Here is a 13,305-nt window from a genome sequence, read left to right as displayed (position 1 = left end):
AAAAAAAAAAAAAAAAAAGAATCAACTTCCAAGAGGTAAGTCCCTAATGTGGGATCTAGCACAGGCTTTATGTAGGATGTGGAGAAATAAAGCCGGAACTCAAGTTGTAAGCGTCTCCTTGCTAGCTACCTTTCATGGCAGAGGAAGACAGTCCAAATGGCTGGAGGCAAACACCATCAACAGTTCTACCTAGCGTGGGGGGTCGGGGGGAGATGGTGGTGGTGTCTGCTCTATCTTGCCAAGCAAGATGTGCCCACAGATGCGACAGTGGCACGGCTGCTACAAATGCAACAGCTTATTTTCCAACTGCATCTGAGGCACGCTGCTAGAGGGAATTCACATTTGCTACTTTAACTCCGGTTAAAAGCCTCATGTCATAGACCTTAATGGGAAAGCCACTGCTACTGTTCTGCTAACTGGATGTGATGCGCCCATCAGATTGCCTTCGAAGAATTTATGTTAATACCCACACGTTACTGTTACTGCCACTGTCCCCCTTCATCGGAGGGAAGCTTCTTATTTCCCTGAGTGGTGGTTACTATAGAAACGTATTTAGTGAAACTGCCGAAGAAACAGCAATCGTTGCTGTAGCGACTGTAGCAGTCCAGTGCTCAACCACAGATGGAGGAAAATAGACATCTACGGCACCCACTCTTCCATGGTGAGAGCAGCAGAAGGTAATTGTGGAACCTGACATCTTAATCAGGGCAGCGGTGGTTACCTGTACTCATCCCTTGTAATTGGGCCTGTTGACATTCCTCATAAGGAGGGGTCAGGAGGACTCTAGACAAGCACACTTCCTGTTGCTGTGAGCCTTTAATTCAGTTCCTCAAGCTGTAGTGACCCCAAATCACAAAATTATTTCCCTTGCTGCATCATAACTGCGGTTTTGCTATTACTGTGAATTGTAATGTAAATATCCGTGTTTTCTAATGGTCTTAGATGACCTCCCCCTCTTTTGATCATTCTAACCCAAAAGGGGTCTAGACCCACAGGTTGAGAACTGCTGTGCTAGAGTCTACAGGGTGGAAGCTTAGGAGGATGGAGAGACTCCAGCTGTGAAGACATGAGGATGTGTTTATCCACGGACATGAGACCTCTGGGTGACAGGACTATTTAGGGGTCATCCATGTTCGTGTGTGTAACCAATCCTTATGTAGTCCTGTAGGCAAGCTCAGTAAATTCACTGATTTACCTACCAAGCTAGAGTCGGGTGGAACCCATATTCTGTCTGGTGTGGGTAGATTTGCTTACGTCTCCTTAGGGAAAGTTCAATAAGGCCCATCACAAAGTGGTTTCACATTCTCACCAACGGTTGTAATTGCCAATGAATTTTGTATTATTTCTATTTTTGTGTGTTTGTGAAGTATCACTGCAGTTTTAATTTGTTAGCAATTAGTTCTGATGACTCATTGTTGACTCAGTGTATTTACTTGTGATTAAAAAGCCAAACATGTATTTTTGGTATAAAATTTGTTATCCACTTACAAGATTTGACTCCATCATCATCATCATCATCATCATCATCATCATGATGTTATAGGGATTATATGTAAATATATCCTACATACATGTAGGTCCTTATCAGATGTGACTTGTAAGTGGTTTCGGCTAGTCAATTGACTTGTTACATATAATAACTAAGAAATCCTTTGCCCAGAGATAACCATGTGGTCAATAATAAAGTCTGAATCTTGAAGCCTGACAGACTACCCAGTGCATATCCTTGTAACATACTTAACGGCTTGTGAAAATGTTACAGCAACCATTGCATGCGCAATCTTGACTGTTTAAAGTGTTTGGAACTGGAAGACAGAAAGAACTGGACTGTGTGCTTTATCTCAAAGTGTGTTTGTGGGAAGTGTTAGGAATGTGCTTGTTTTCTCCTACTGTGACTATATCGTGGCTGTGGCCATCACTGCTGGTCAAGGAAGGGCATGGCTCCCTGTGGTGATGTGAAGAAATGATTTTAATGACTTGTTACTTAAGGTGGCTGCCAGTAGTTGGAAGTATGGATACACGTCGGTGTAAAGAAAAACGCTTGGAAGGAGTGAGTCAACTGGAGACTATGAAACAAAGCAGCAGATGGACCCACTTGTAAAATAACATACAAATTCTAGCTAACCCGTAGGAAAGACACGCAATTCAATTACAATACAAATATAATTTTACTTACAAGCCGAAAGCCTGGATTAGGCAGGTTTGGAGCTGTTCTTACATCCCAGCCATATGTCCCTTGTCACTTGCTGTTTCTACTGCTCCATCTCCTGTCATGGCAGCCTACTCCTCTCTTGATGTCCTTTCTATTTTCTCTCCGGTCTCTACATGTAACCCCCAGGCAGCTAAGTGAAAACCCACCTACCTCTATCTATTGGCCAATCACAGGTGTTATTGGGGAGCAAGGTTTGCACAACAAAAGCCGGTGTATGTGAGAATTTCCTCATTGTGGGGGCAGCCAGACCTTGGGGGCCAGTATTTACCATTTGAATACATAGCAGCACCAGACCAACTCCCTACACCCACTTCCAAATATAGACGCTATAGACAACAAACAAGACAAAAGTTGGACTCTGACGTTAGCCTAAGATAACAGCCGTGAGAGCAGTGCGGTTGCAAGGCCTGTGTGAGTTCACTTTGGACCCCGGTTTGGACTTGTTCTCTTACATTGCTGCTGTGATCAATGGACCTGATTTTATTTTGTTCTATAGTCAAGTGTTCTTAAGGGTTTGCTTGCGTCAATCAAAACCAAAGGGTTTTTTTTTTATTGTGCTTGTATAGAAATACATTTTAAGATATAAGTGAGTGCCCACACCTGCTCTGCATGTGCAGTTTCATTTCTCTTCTTTATTTTTGTATGAGAGAATCAGTTCCTGCTTCAATCTCAAGCTGAAGATATTTCCCACACTACTCAGAAAATATAGACATTATGAAAGTTCTGTCATTAAGCCCTCTTCCCAAGAACCAAACAAATCAGAAGACCTGATAACTTAATGAGTTGAAGATTACTCATTAAGTGCCCAATATGGACAGAGGATCTCACAGCTGGGTCTACGTTAGACTCACCTATGGTGGGGATATAAGCTTCTGTCATCCCCAGGCCTCTAGGCAAAGCTATACCACCGTGAAGGGCATGCCGATGCAGTTCTGGGAGTCACAAAGGCACACTCCAGTGGCTCTGAAAGGCAAAATCCCTGTTACCAGTGCACTGTGTCCTGTGACACAGCTGGGAAGATGCCTCACACCCAACCTAAAAGCGGTGCCCCAGACCCTTAGGCACATTGTCTAAAGTCAATGTCAGATGTGGCCATAGGGTATCTGTATTTGGGGAAATCTTCCCTCACAGAGAATGTGAGTGAGATGGAGAGGCCAAGGGAAACAGCGGAACAAATCATGTGCTCTCTTATAAGAGAGATTGGAAGAAACATAGCCATTAATCCACGTATTTCCTGACCTGGTGATTTGTGTCTATGTGGGTTAGGGAGGTTGAGAGGTGGTTGAAGGAGATAAAAAAGTCCAAGAAGACAGATGTGCCCCTTCCTGAGCATGGATTAGAATGCAGGCTGCCCAACGAACATCACAGCCTCCATTTCCACCCTTCTGGTCCTCCCCAAATCTTGGTTCTAGTGTGGTATCAACTTCTACATCCTCTGGATGCCTACACTTGCAAGTAGGTTATTTTACCCACCTCTTCAAACCTTTCTATTTTGTTTAGGAAGAGTAGTCTTTATGATAGCTCCCAATGGCCTAACTCTCATCACTATCTGTCACCTGCCATCAGGAGAGGGAATGTGAGGCCTCTGTTATAGTCATGGTTTTGTTAGTAAACTCCTCTGTGACTCCAATAAATTCCTTAAGCTGTCTGAGTTGAAGATCTTTCCTATATAAAGTTTCTAGAGATAGTCTCCTGTGTGCCTCTTGTGTTGTAGTTCCCATAAGAGCATTAGCCTGACTGGAAATTTGTTAAATACGCAGATGCTTGGTTTCTACTTCCAGCCTACTGAAGCCAACTCTAGTGGTGGGGAGCAGCCACCTTCAGTTGAAGGAGCCTTGGAGGCATCCCTGCTGGTGGAGCTAAGGGTTAAGAATGCTAGCCTGAGCTAGTAGTTCTTAGTTTTGGCTGGACATTAAACATCATCTGGACTTCTTTTCTTTTTTTTTTTTTTTTTTTTTTTTTTTTTTTTTTTTTTTTGGTTTTTCGAGACAGAGTTTCTCTGTATAGCCCTGGCTGTCCTGGAACTCACTATGTAGACCAGGCTGGCCTTGAACTCAGAAATCCACCTGCCTCTGCCTCCCAAGTGCTGGGATTAAAGGCGTGCGCCACCACTGCCCGGCTGGACTTCTTTTCTAACTACCAATCTTGGAATGTCCCTGCAAAGACTCTGATTGAAGTGAGTGTAGATATTTCTGCAGCCGGACGCCTCCAAAGCTTAAAGTCAGTGTTAGGACTCGTGGCAGCACACTTCTAGACCCGGGTCCTGCAGAAGCCACCTGTGATGCTATAGTAGGCATGTGTAGGGGAATTTCCCCCAAATTATTTGATTGGCTTATAAAGATGAGAAGAAGCCAATCACTGGATGAAGATGAGGAGGCAGGCTTTCCGGGTCCAAGAGAGGAAGAGGGAACAAGGGAAGAAGGGACAGCCATCCTGTCTTGCGGATTGGAGAGTGAGAAGTGTGTAGGATGCAGGCCGGGAACCCACATGATGGCTTATAACCTTCTGTAACTCCAATTCTAAGGAGTCTGATATCTTCTTCTGGCCTCTGAGGGTATCACACACACGAGATACACAGGCATACATGCAGGCAAACACTCATACACATGAAAAAAAAATCTTTTAAAAAATGACTAAAGGTTTTTGAATAGCTTACTGTATTTATGTTCCTGTTTGCTAACAACTACAGAAGTAGAAATGGAGTCCTCAAGAGGATTGCCTCACCACAGCAGCCCTCCCCCACATGGTAGGCAATTGTCTTATGTTAACATCGGTGGTCACTAAGAAATGAATACAACACTTTAATTTTATATTAATTTAAAGCATACGTGAGAATACCCTTGGTTGCAAAGAGAGAGAGTAATGAGATTATTCTTTCTTTTTTGGTAGTGTAGATTAGAGGAACAATCCACGGTTCTGCATACAAGGTAAAATACCCCATCGCTGACCTACATACGTTCTCTGCGCTATGGTCTCTATTAAAGCTTTAGTTCATTTTGAATATGTGCATGTGGACAAGTCCGGGTTTCTGCAGCAGTACATTCAGGAGACCGAATAATTATAGCCACCCTCTGCTATCTCTTCCTCACTCCTCAGATCTCGTAATAAATCTAACAGATGAAACTGTCTGCTTTATATTATCTGCAGGAAAAAGACCTCACCCTTCTGATGTCAATGGCAGAAGGTCAAACGCATCCCAGCACATCGAGGGAGATAAGAGGAATCTGTCTGGCAGAGAAACCCAGAAAATTGTACCAAGCTGTTCACCATCAAAATAAGGCATATCCGAAGAGCAGTTGAGATGAAAAAAAAGTGTATTGGGGAAAGGAAAACCAGAATCACGTAGCAGAATGCAGAAAAATCTGCTGGCAAGAAGCCTGGTCAGAAAAGATAGGCAGTGCTCAGCTATCACTTCCAAGCCACTGGCTGAGGGAGCGGGGGTTGATTTTAGGGGATGGATCTTAAGAACATCAAAAGCAGGGACTAGATGTCTGAGGCAGACCCAGAAAAGCATTTGAGGACAGCCCAAATCCTTGATCAGCTGCAAGTATATTAAATGCTGTCAGAGTTTCACCCTGTCCAGTCGTCCCTTTGTGTCCCACTCACTTTGATGTCCGAGTAGAGGAACTGAACAGAACACGAGGTGACTTTCCTCAGATGGTTTTTAGTTATGACTTGTAGCAGTCTCTAGGGACACCTTATGGTGTAGAAAGCAGAGGAAACCTCATCCGCTCACTCACAGCAAAACTGTCTCTGATGCTCCAGGAGGAGTCCTAGAATGTGATGGTCTCTCCTCCCTCAGAGTTTACAGTAGACTGGGAAGAGTTGCTTGTTTCCTGTAGCCTGAGCTGCTGTGCCTTCGCTGATATCCATATCATCACTGCTTCAGGGTCCACGGACGCCCTGGTTCTTCTTGCTTCTGGCTGTATGACTACAGGAGCAGCAAAGGTATGCAAAGTGACTCCCAATGCTTATAACAGCCACGCATTGGGAAGCACTTCCATTCCAACAAGAGAGAATGGCAATAAATAAAAGAGAATTTAAATAAAGGCATAGTAATATACGGCAAGAAGCAAGCTCTCTGAGGGCTGGAGATGTAGCTGCTTATGAATCACATGTGCCAAGTCTTGGGTTTAAATCCCCAGCTAAAGCCTTAGCACTAACGGCTATGTATCCAGGAGGTTGTCCTAAGTGGTTATGCCAATGGATGCTATTGCTTTGATTTGGATATAGTAAATGGTGTTCCTGAAAGCAGAATCCCCTCCCCTAAGTTCTTGGGTAGTCTCATCCCTCAACCTCTCTGTGTTCTAGCTCTGGGAAAGCACTGCCATTGCTCCCTTGGGTCTCATGGTAGGAATGGCATCACGTTGTTATTACACACCACTCCGATGTACCATGCTTTGTGGAGTGCCTGTACTCTGCTCAGATCCTTATAAATAGTGTCTTTATTTTCTTTACATGGTCCAATTGCACTATGTCAACTGTTTCTTTCTGAATCTTCCCTGACATAGAAATCACTTCTATAAATGGCTTTAGGAGAAAGATATTCAGCATTGGGCTCTGGGTTTGGATAGCTACATACTTGAAGAATATAGAACATAAAGGTAAGTTATTTGGGCACACATTATGCCTGACATGTGGCACCATTATGACTTAAAAATCCTGTGTGTTCTGCCCCTGGAAGCATTGCAGGTGTGACTGCTATGTCAGATGTGTGTTAGTAGCTGGCAGAGAGGAGAGAGGCTATGTCTATGTTCAGTGTTCTGACCTATGAATATCTGAGTGATTACTAGCTTAACATTCCCTGCAAAATGTGAGCCTGAGATGACCACCAGTGCTGTGCCAGGGGCTCAGCTAACTTGAGACTACCACCAGCCCAACCCCCAATGGCTTCCAGGACTGGGAGCAAGCCATAGACTAGAAGAACCCCACATGGGACTGAGGGTCTCCGGTGGGAATGAGCCTGAGACAGACAAGCCTCATATAGGGCCACTCAATGGGCCTGGTGAGAAGTGAGCCTGAGATGACCACCAATTGGGTGTCAAGAAATTGGGGAGGGGGAGGAGGAAGGGCAGGGCAACTATGTATGAGATGACAACTGCCCAGAACCATAATGCGCAAGTGGGGCATTGCATTCCTGAGACCATTCATGAGATAACCCCAGACACTCAGAGACCCTGGGTGCCTCTAAGAGGAGCAAGTAAGTGGTGGGCAAAAGGAACAGAAAGAAAAACAGAAGAATGTGGACGCGATGAAGAGAAGCAGATCTGGAGGCTCGAAGGTAGTGAGGAATGACCTAATGAGCCACTGATGACACCTGGAACAATGGTGCAATTCAAGCCTGTGCTGCCACCAGGGGCCATGCCTAGGTACCTGGCCCTGAAGCAGCAGGGATTTGTTACCACCAAAGGCCAGGCCTGAGACATGTTGGAAGTCTAAGTGCTGTGCAGAACTGGTCCCACCCCTGGGACATCGTGGGAGATCTGGCCCTGGGCGCATGAGAGCAAGGGAATTGACCCCAGCTGTAGAGCCCAGGAGATTGGCCCAGCATATTGCAGGAGTTGTACAAGAGCCATGCCCCCAAGGGTACTAGTGTGGGAGAGCTGGCCCTACCCCTCACCTCCTGTGCAGTTTCATGGATGATAGAGAGGTACCCTCTTCCCCTTTTCACCTCTCTCCACTTGCAGTAGGCAAAAGAGCTGACCCTGGGGTCATGAGAGCAGGAGAGCTGGCCTTGCCCCTCACCAACTGCAGCACTTAGGAAAGTGGCCCTTGCACCCTGCCTAGGCAGTATCGTAGAGCCAGGCCTGGATGTGGAGGTTGTGGGTGAGCTGGCTCTGAGGGTATGTGTGTGGAAGAGCCAGAATTGCCTCCTGTCTGCTGGGTGGTGGTATGGACCACGGGGAGGTGCCCTCCTCCCCTCCCTCATTCCTCACTATCTATAGCAGGCAGGAGAGCTAGATCCCGGGTCATGAGGGTGGGAGAACTGGCCATGTCCCTCACTGGCTGCAGCACTGAGGAGAGGTGGGCCTGAACCTCACCTGGGCAGCAGGGTAAAGCTGGCCCTGGTAGCAGGGGTTGCTGGTGAGCAGGACCCAAGGGCATGAGATCTGGAGAGCAGGTGGAATGGTCAGCTCAGATCAGACCCAGATCCAGGACTTTGAATTGGCCCACTCCAACATCTACCCCATCAATTAACTGTTGGAATGAATGAAAGGTCTGGTTTTATAGAGCCCAAACTACAGGATCTCCATGACACAGGGCAACAAAAGGATATCCAAGAGGAATCCCAATGATGATCCAGTATTGACGGTGTAGCAGAAGCCAGATACCTCGTTCAGACTCATTGCAATGAACATTTGCAAGCAAATGGACGAAAGGGTAAACTGTGGGACACATTGCGAGACCCTACAGCTCCCTCAATGAGCTTTTCTGCTATCGTGAGGGGAGGTTGCAAGGGTGGAGGGTGGTTCCAAGGAAAGGGTGGGTATGATTTGAATTGGGGTGCATGAGATGAAACTCACAAAGAACCGGTAGAAAGTGAAAAAACGTCTGTGTGCATGATTTGGAGGACAGAAGCCAGTACGGCATTAAAAGGCAAAGCTGTGGCATTGTCGCTGATGCTAATGGTATGACCTACAATGCTCCTTGGTCACTTAGGCTGTCTTAGTTCATGGAGGAAAGAAGGAGGATGAGCTCTTGATTCCTAGTTGGAATTGTAGGTGGACAATCAGAAATCCTGACTGGGAGTGTGAGGGCTTTTCCTACAGTCACAGGTAGACGACAAGTATGAGGGGCAACTGCATCTCTGGGGTACCACTGTTCGTGGGACTGCAAATCAAACAGTCACACTGAGAGAAGCCTTGGACAGTGGTTTCAAGAAATAAATACTTTGCCACTACAGGCTTATTCGTAGGCTCTTCTCCCAGAGAACAAAAATTTATGTCTACTTAAAAAGCTGTACATACAGAGACGTGGAGAATTTTGTTTATAGTAGCTTCAAACTACAAGCAAGCCGCACTCCCCAGGCTAAGTGAGTGGTATGTTGCCACATAAACTACCACTCACTGATCAGAAGGGTCCAGTGCAGGTGGTTGATACATTTCCTAACTTAGTATCAGAGCATCACATTGAGAGAAGGGGGAAGGGAGGCTACACATTGTGTGAGTCCATTGATTTAATGTTCTCAAAGTAACAAATAGATAATGTAGTAAATAAATGGTCCCAGCCAAGGGTTACATGGTGAAGGGCTGCAAAAGAAGGGTAGTACAGAGGAGGTCCTCCTGGTGAGGAGTGGCTTTTTAAAATTCCGATTGTCTTGTGATTTGGAACTATTATAGAATGGCCACAGGGACACACACACACACACACACACACACACACACACACACACGCGAGTGCGAATGCACAAGGTAATGGGGGTGGCTACAGGGTCCTAGTCTATATGTTTTTAAATTTGTTTTCCAATTTCCTGTGACTCTGATCATTTTAAAATTATAACTTTTTAAAATACAGGTGTTAAAATTTTAATATACAATAGATTCATATGGTTTAGAAGCCAAAATGTACAAAGCAGTATACTTTGAAAACAATCTCTGTTGTATCCAGAAAATCTATCAGCTTAATGGGTGCATGGTCGGGGACCCCCTGCAGAAAATAAATGGTAAGCTCTAGTGTGTGTGTTGGAGGTGGCTCTGGGGAACTATTGGTTACAAGGCTGGGAAAAACTCACAAAGGTCAGGTGAGCATGCCAGAGCCTGCAAGAGCAAGGCTGTGGGAAATGGACAGTTGCTAGGGAGGTCCAAAAGGAAGAAGCAGTTGTTGAAGCTAAAAAAAATGTTAGAAGCTTTAGATTATAAGAAGAAAGGTGGCTATTGCCAGCCTATTGAGAGTGGAGAAGGACTGTGAAAGAAATAATTCATAGTGCCTTCCTTTCCCTCTCCCAGTTGTCAACAACCAGAGAAAAGTAAGAAGACATCTCCATAGTGTGACCTTCCAGAGTGTTCTCCCAACAGCTGGCTCTCATGCTAACATTCCTGTTTCCTTAGAATGCAAGGGAACGCAAATCTCATTCTTTTTGTTTGCTTGTCTCTGTAGGGTTTTCCTGCTTAATTCAGCATGGTTTCAAACTGGTTTCTCACACCTCCTCCTCCTGATTACTCAAGTGACAGGAGTTTGCCCCACATTGCCTCAGAATTCTCATTCTTTATGTTGTTTTGTTTTATGTGTGTGTTTTGCTTGCAGGAATGTTAGTGTACTCTGTGTGTGTGTGTGTGTGTGTGTGTGTGTGTTGCTCTTGTGGGTTGGAAGAGAGCATCAGATTCCCCTGGAACTGGAGTTATGAGTGGCAGTGACTGCTGGGAAGATATCTCATGTGAGTGCTGGGAATGGAATCAGGGTCATCTAAGATCAAGGAGTGCTCTTGACCATAGAGCCCTCTCTCTATCCCCTCATTCTCTAGGTAGTTACCTTTTCTTTGCATGCTATGTTATTCAGCTTTTCTTAAAGTGTGAGTGCTAGTAGCACTCGCTGGTTTATGTTTCAAACAGTATAACGATGTGTTTAATAGATGTATTTTGCTATGTATTTTTGAGTAAACAAAGCAAAGCATAGCAACAGAAGAGACAAATTCTGTAATTTGTCATCTTATTAGGATTATGATCTCCCTGGAGAGCCTGTAGCCAAGATGCTATAAGCCATGAGGCTTGTTAAAGGGTTCCAACATTTTATTCTCACAGCGCTTAGCCTGGCCAGCCTCGCAGGTGAACAGTTGAGAGGGACTGAAAAGGGACTGAAAAGAAGGCTCCTCTGTTTGTCCTGCTCCTTTGAGCTTTTTTTTTTTTTTTTTTTTTTTTTTTTTTCAAGACAGGGTTTCTCTGTGTAGTCCTGGCTGTCCTGGAACTCACTCTGTAGACCAGGCTGGCCTCAAACTCAGAAATCTGCCTGTCTCTGCCTCCCAAGTGCTGGGATTAAAGGCGTGTGCCACCACCGCCCGGCTATATGTTTGCTATTTTAAAATATTTTTTTTTTACCTGTGTCTGCTTCAGGAAAACATTCTTTCTTCTGTGTGCCCCAGCAAAATATTACTTGACATAATTAGTTTTCCAAAGAAACTAGAACTTTCCACTTCAGGAAAGTAACAGGAACTAAAAATATTAAAAAGAATTTGTCTGAGTTGGGTGACAGTAGTGCATGCCTTTTTTTTTTTTCACTCATAAACTGTCAGTTTGAAATTCTTAAGTCCTTTCATTTCACATCTGACAAGCAAGATACTAGATCCTTAACATATATTTAGTATTAATTTTAAGTGTATGGGTATTTTGCCTACATGTATGTCTGTGTACCACATACATGCTGGTGCACACTGAGCAGGTTGTGTATATGCATGTCGCTGGGGAGCAGGGTACACACCTGTAATCCAAGAAGTGGGGAGGCAGAGGTGTATATATATATATATACACATCTGCATAAGCATGTGTAACAAAATTAATGAAAAAGAGCAGGGAGGGGTACACAGACTTGGAGGGAGAAAAGGGAAGAGGAAATAGTATAGCTATATTCTACTTTCAAAAAAATGAAAACAAAGTTTAAGAAGAAAAACAAAATTTACTATAGTTCATTAGTTACCTGGGAAGAATGAAATCCATGGCCCTGCACCTATGAAGGAATTATACACGAGAGGCCAAGGCAATAGTAATTAGTCCACTTCAGTCCTAGGTCAAGCAGTTTATTTGGGGTTCAGGTCAGGTGAGTCAGTCAGAAGAGGTTTTTACTTCATCATGAGGGACTTGTGGGGTGTTTGTTGGGGTGAACGTGTGTGTGGTGTGTGTGTGTGTGTGTGTGTGTGTGTGTGCTCGTGTGTGTAGACTGCTGTCAGGAACAGTTTATCTTGAGAAAGTTCCTCTCTCCCTCTTTCCGCCCCTGCCCCTCCCCATCTACCTCATTTGCTTCATAGAACTGCATTGCTACTTCCTTTCAGGACTGCTTCGAGTCTGGCTTCTTTCTCACACCTCCTAATTAGGTTGAGTGACAGGTGAAACCAGGTGAAACCCGTAGTCTGAGATGTGGCAAGCAGAGAACAGAGTGGAGTGTGGATCCACAGCTGCCCCTGGAACTTATCTGAATCCCTCTTGCTCAGTGGGTACCACCTATCCTCCATCTTCTGTGTATCATAGTCTAAACTGATGTTCACTTCAAGTGGGTCTGGACACAGCCATCTTCTCTCAACATCCTCACCTCGTACTGTTCTTGCAGGAGTCTATGGCCCTTGGGTGCTTGGGATATAAAGGAGCTTTTTCTGGTCCTCTCTCTTCAAGGGGAGAGAACTATAGGAAGTAAGTAAGAAACAGAGCTAAGCGTGGGCATTTAATAGCTTTCAAGTAGCAGAGAGATGGTACAAACGAAAACTAGAGATTAACTTTCTTTAAGTGAGGCATTTTGTGCAGATTTTTCCTTTCAAGAATGACCAACAGTCGTGGCAAGCCCTGGCATGGATATAAACACCAGTCCCTAAGCACCAATCCCTAAGCACCAATCCCTAAGAGCTGTCTCATCCTTTTTGACAAGACACTGCATCCAAGGAAGATACAGTTCAGAGATAAATACCGAAGACATCTGTATTTATTAGACTGGGTGCTATTGGGGAAGCTGTAGCTATGTTAAAAATAACATGCGATTCAAAGTTCACAGGATAAATATAGCCAGCCGGGAACAGATGAGTAATGTCGGTATGGTGGGCTGCGCTTCCAGCCAGGGGCTGCTGAGAGCTGGAATTCAGTTTTACATTTGATATTCCTTAGGCATTCGCAGGGCACAAAGCAAAGCCCTACTCTTGGGACTAGAGGCAGCCATGACATAAAGAAGAGTCTGTTAAGGACATAAAAGTGTCCTTCTATTTTACGATTACATTGCTTGTTCGGATTGTGCTGTTCTTGTATTCCGCGCTGTGTTTCCACGGGCTCTTTCCTGGTACGGCCATGCTAAAACCTCTTCCTAATAATCAAAGCATTTAGAAAGCTGCCCTGAAGAAGGGAACCGGAAAAGACCAGCTAGCATCCAGGACTCACTGCCACAGCATATATAAGTTGCTTTGT

At 44.8% G+C, this 13,305-nt stretch overlaps 1 long non-coding RNA gene and 1 other non-coding gene across 2 annotated transcripts; both read left to right on the top strand.

The window, feature by feature from the left end:
• The first annotated feature begins 556 nt into the window (after nucleotides 1–556).
• LOC116103657 lies at nucleotides 557–5,790 on the top strand. Its single transcript, XR_004123530.1, has 2 exons — nucleotides 557–677; nucleotides 5,360–5,790. It is a non-coding gene; the product is annotated as an uncharacterized LOC116103657 (long non-coding RNA).
• A 1,092-nt stretch (nucleotides 5,791–6,882) lies between these two features.
• LOC116104349 lies at nucleotides 6,883–7,014 on the top strand. Its single transcript, XR_004123854.1, has one exon. It is a non-coding gene; the product is annotated as a small nucleolar RNA SNORA17 (small nucleolar RNA).
• The last annotated feature ends 6,291 nt before the right edge of the window (nucleotides 7,015–13,305 follow it).

Source organism: Mastomys coucha, unplaced genomic scaffold (assembly GCF_008632895.1).
Source record: "Mastomys coucha isolate ucsf_1 unplaced genomic scaffold, UCSF_Mcou_1 pScaffold21, whole genome shotgun sequence".
Lineage (NCBI taxonomy): Eukaryota > Metazoa > Chordata > Mammalia > Rodentia > Muridae > Mastomys > Mastomys coucha.
Note: the sequence above shows the minus strand (reverse complement) of the source record. Positions and strands in the feature narration are given on the sequence as shown.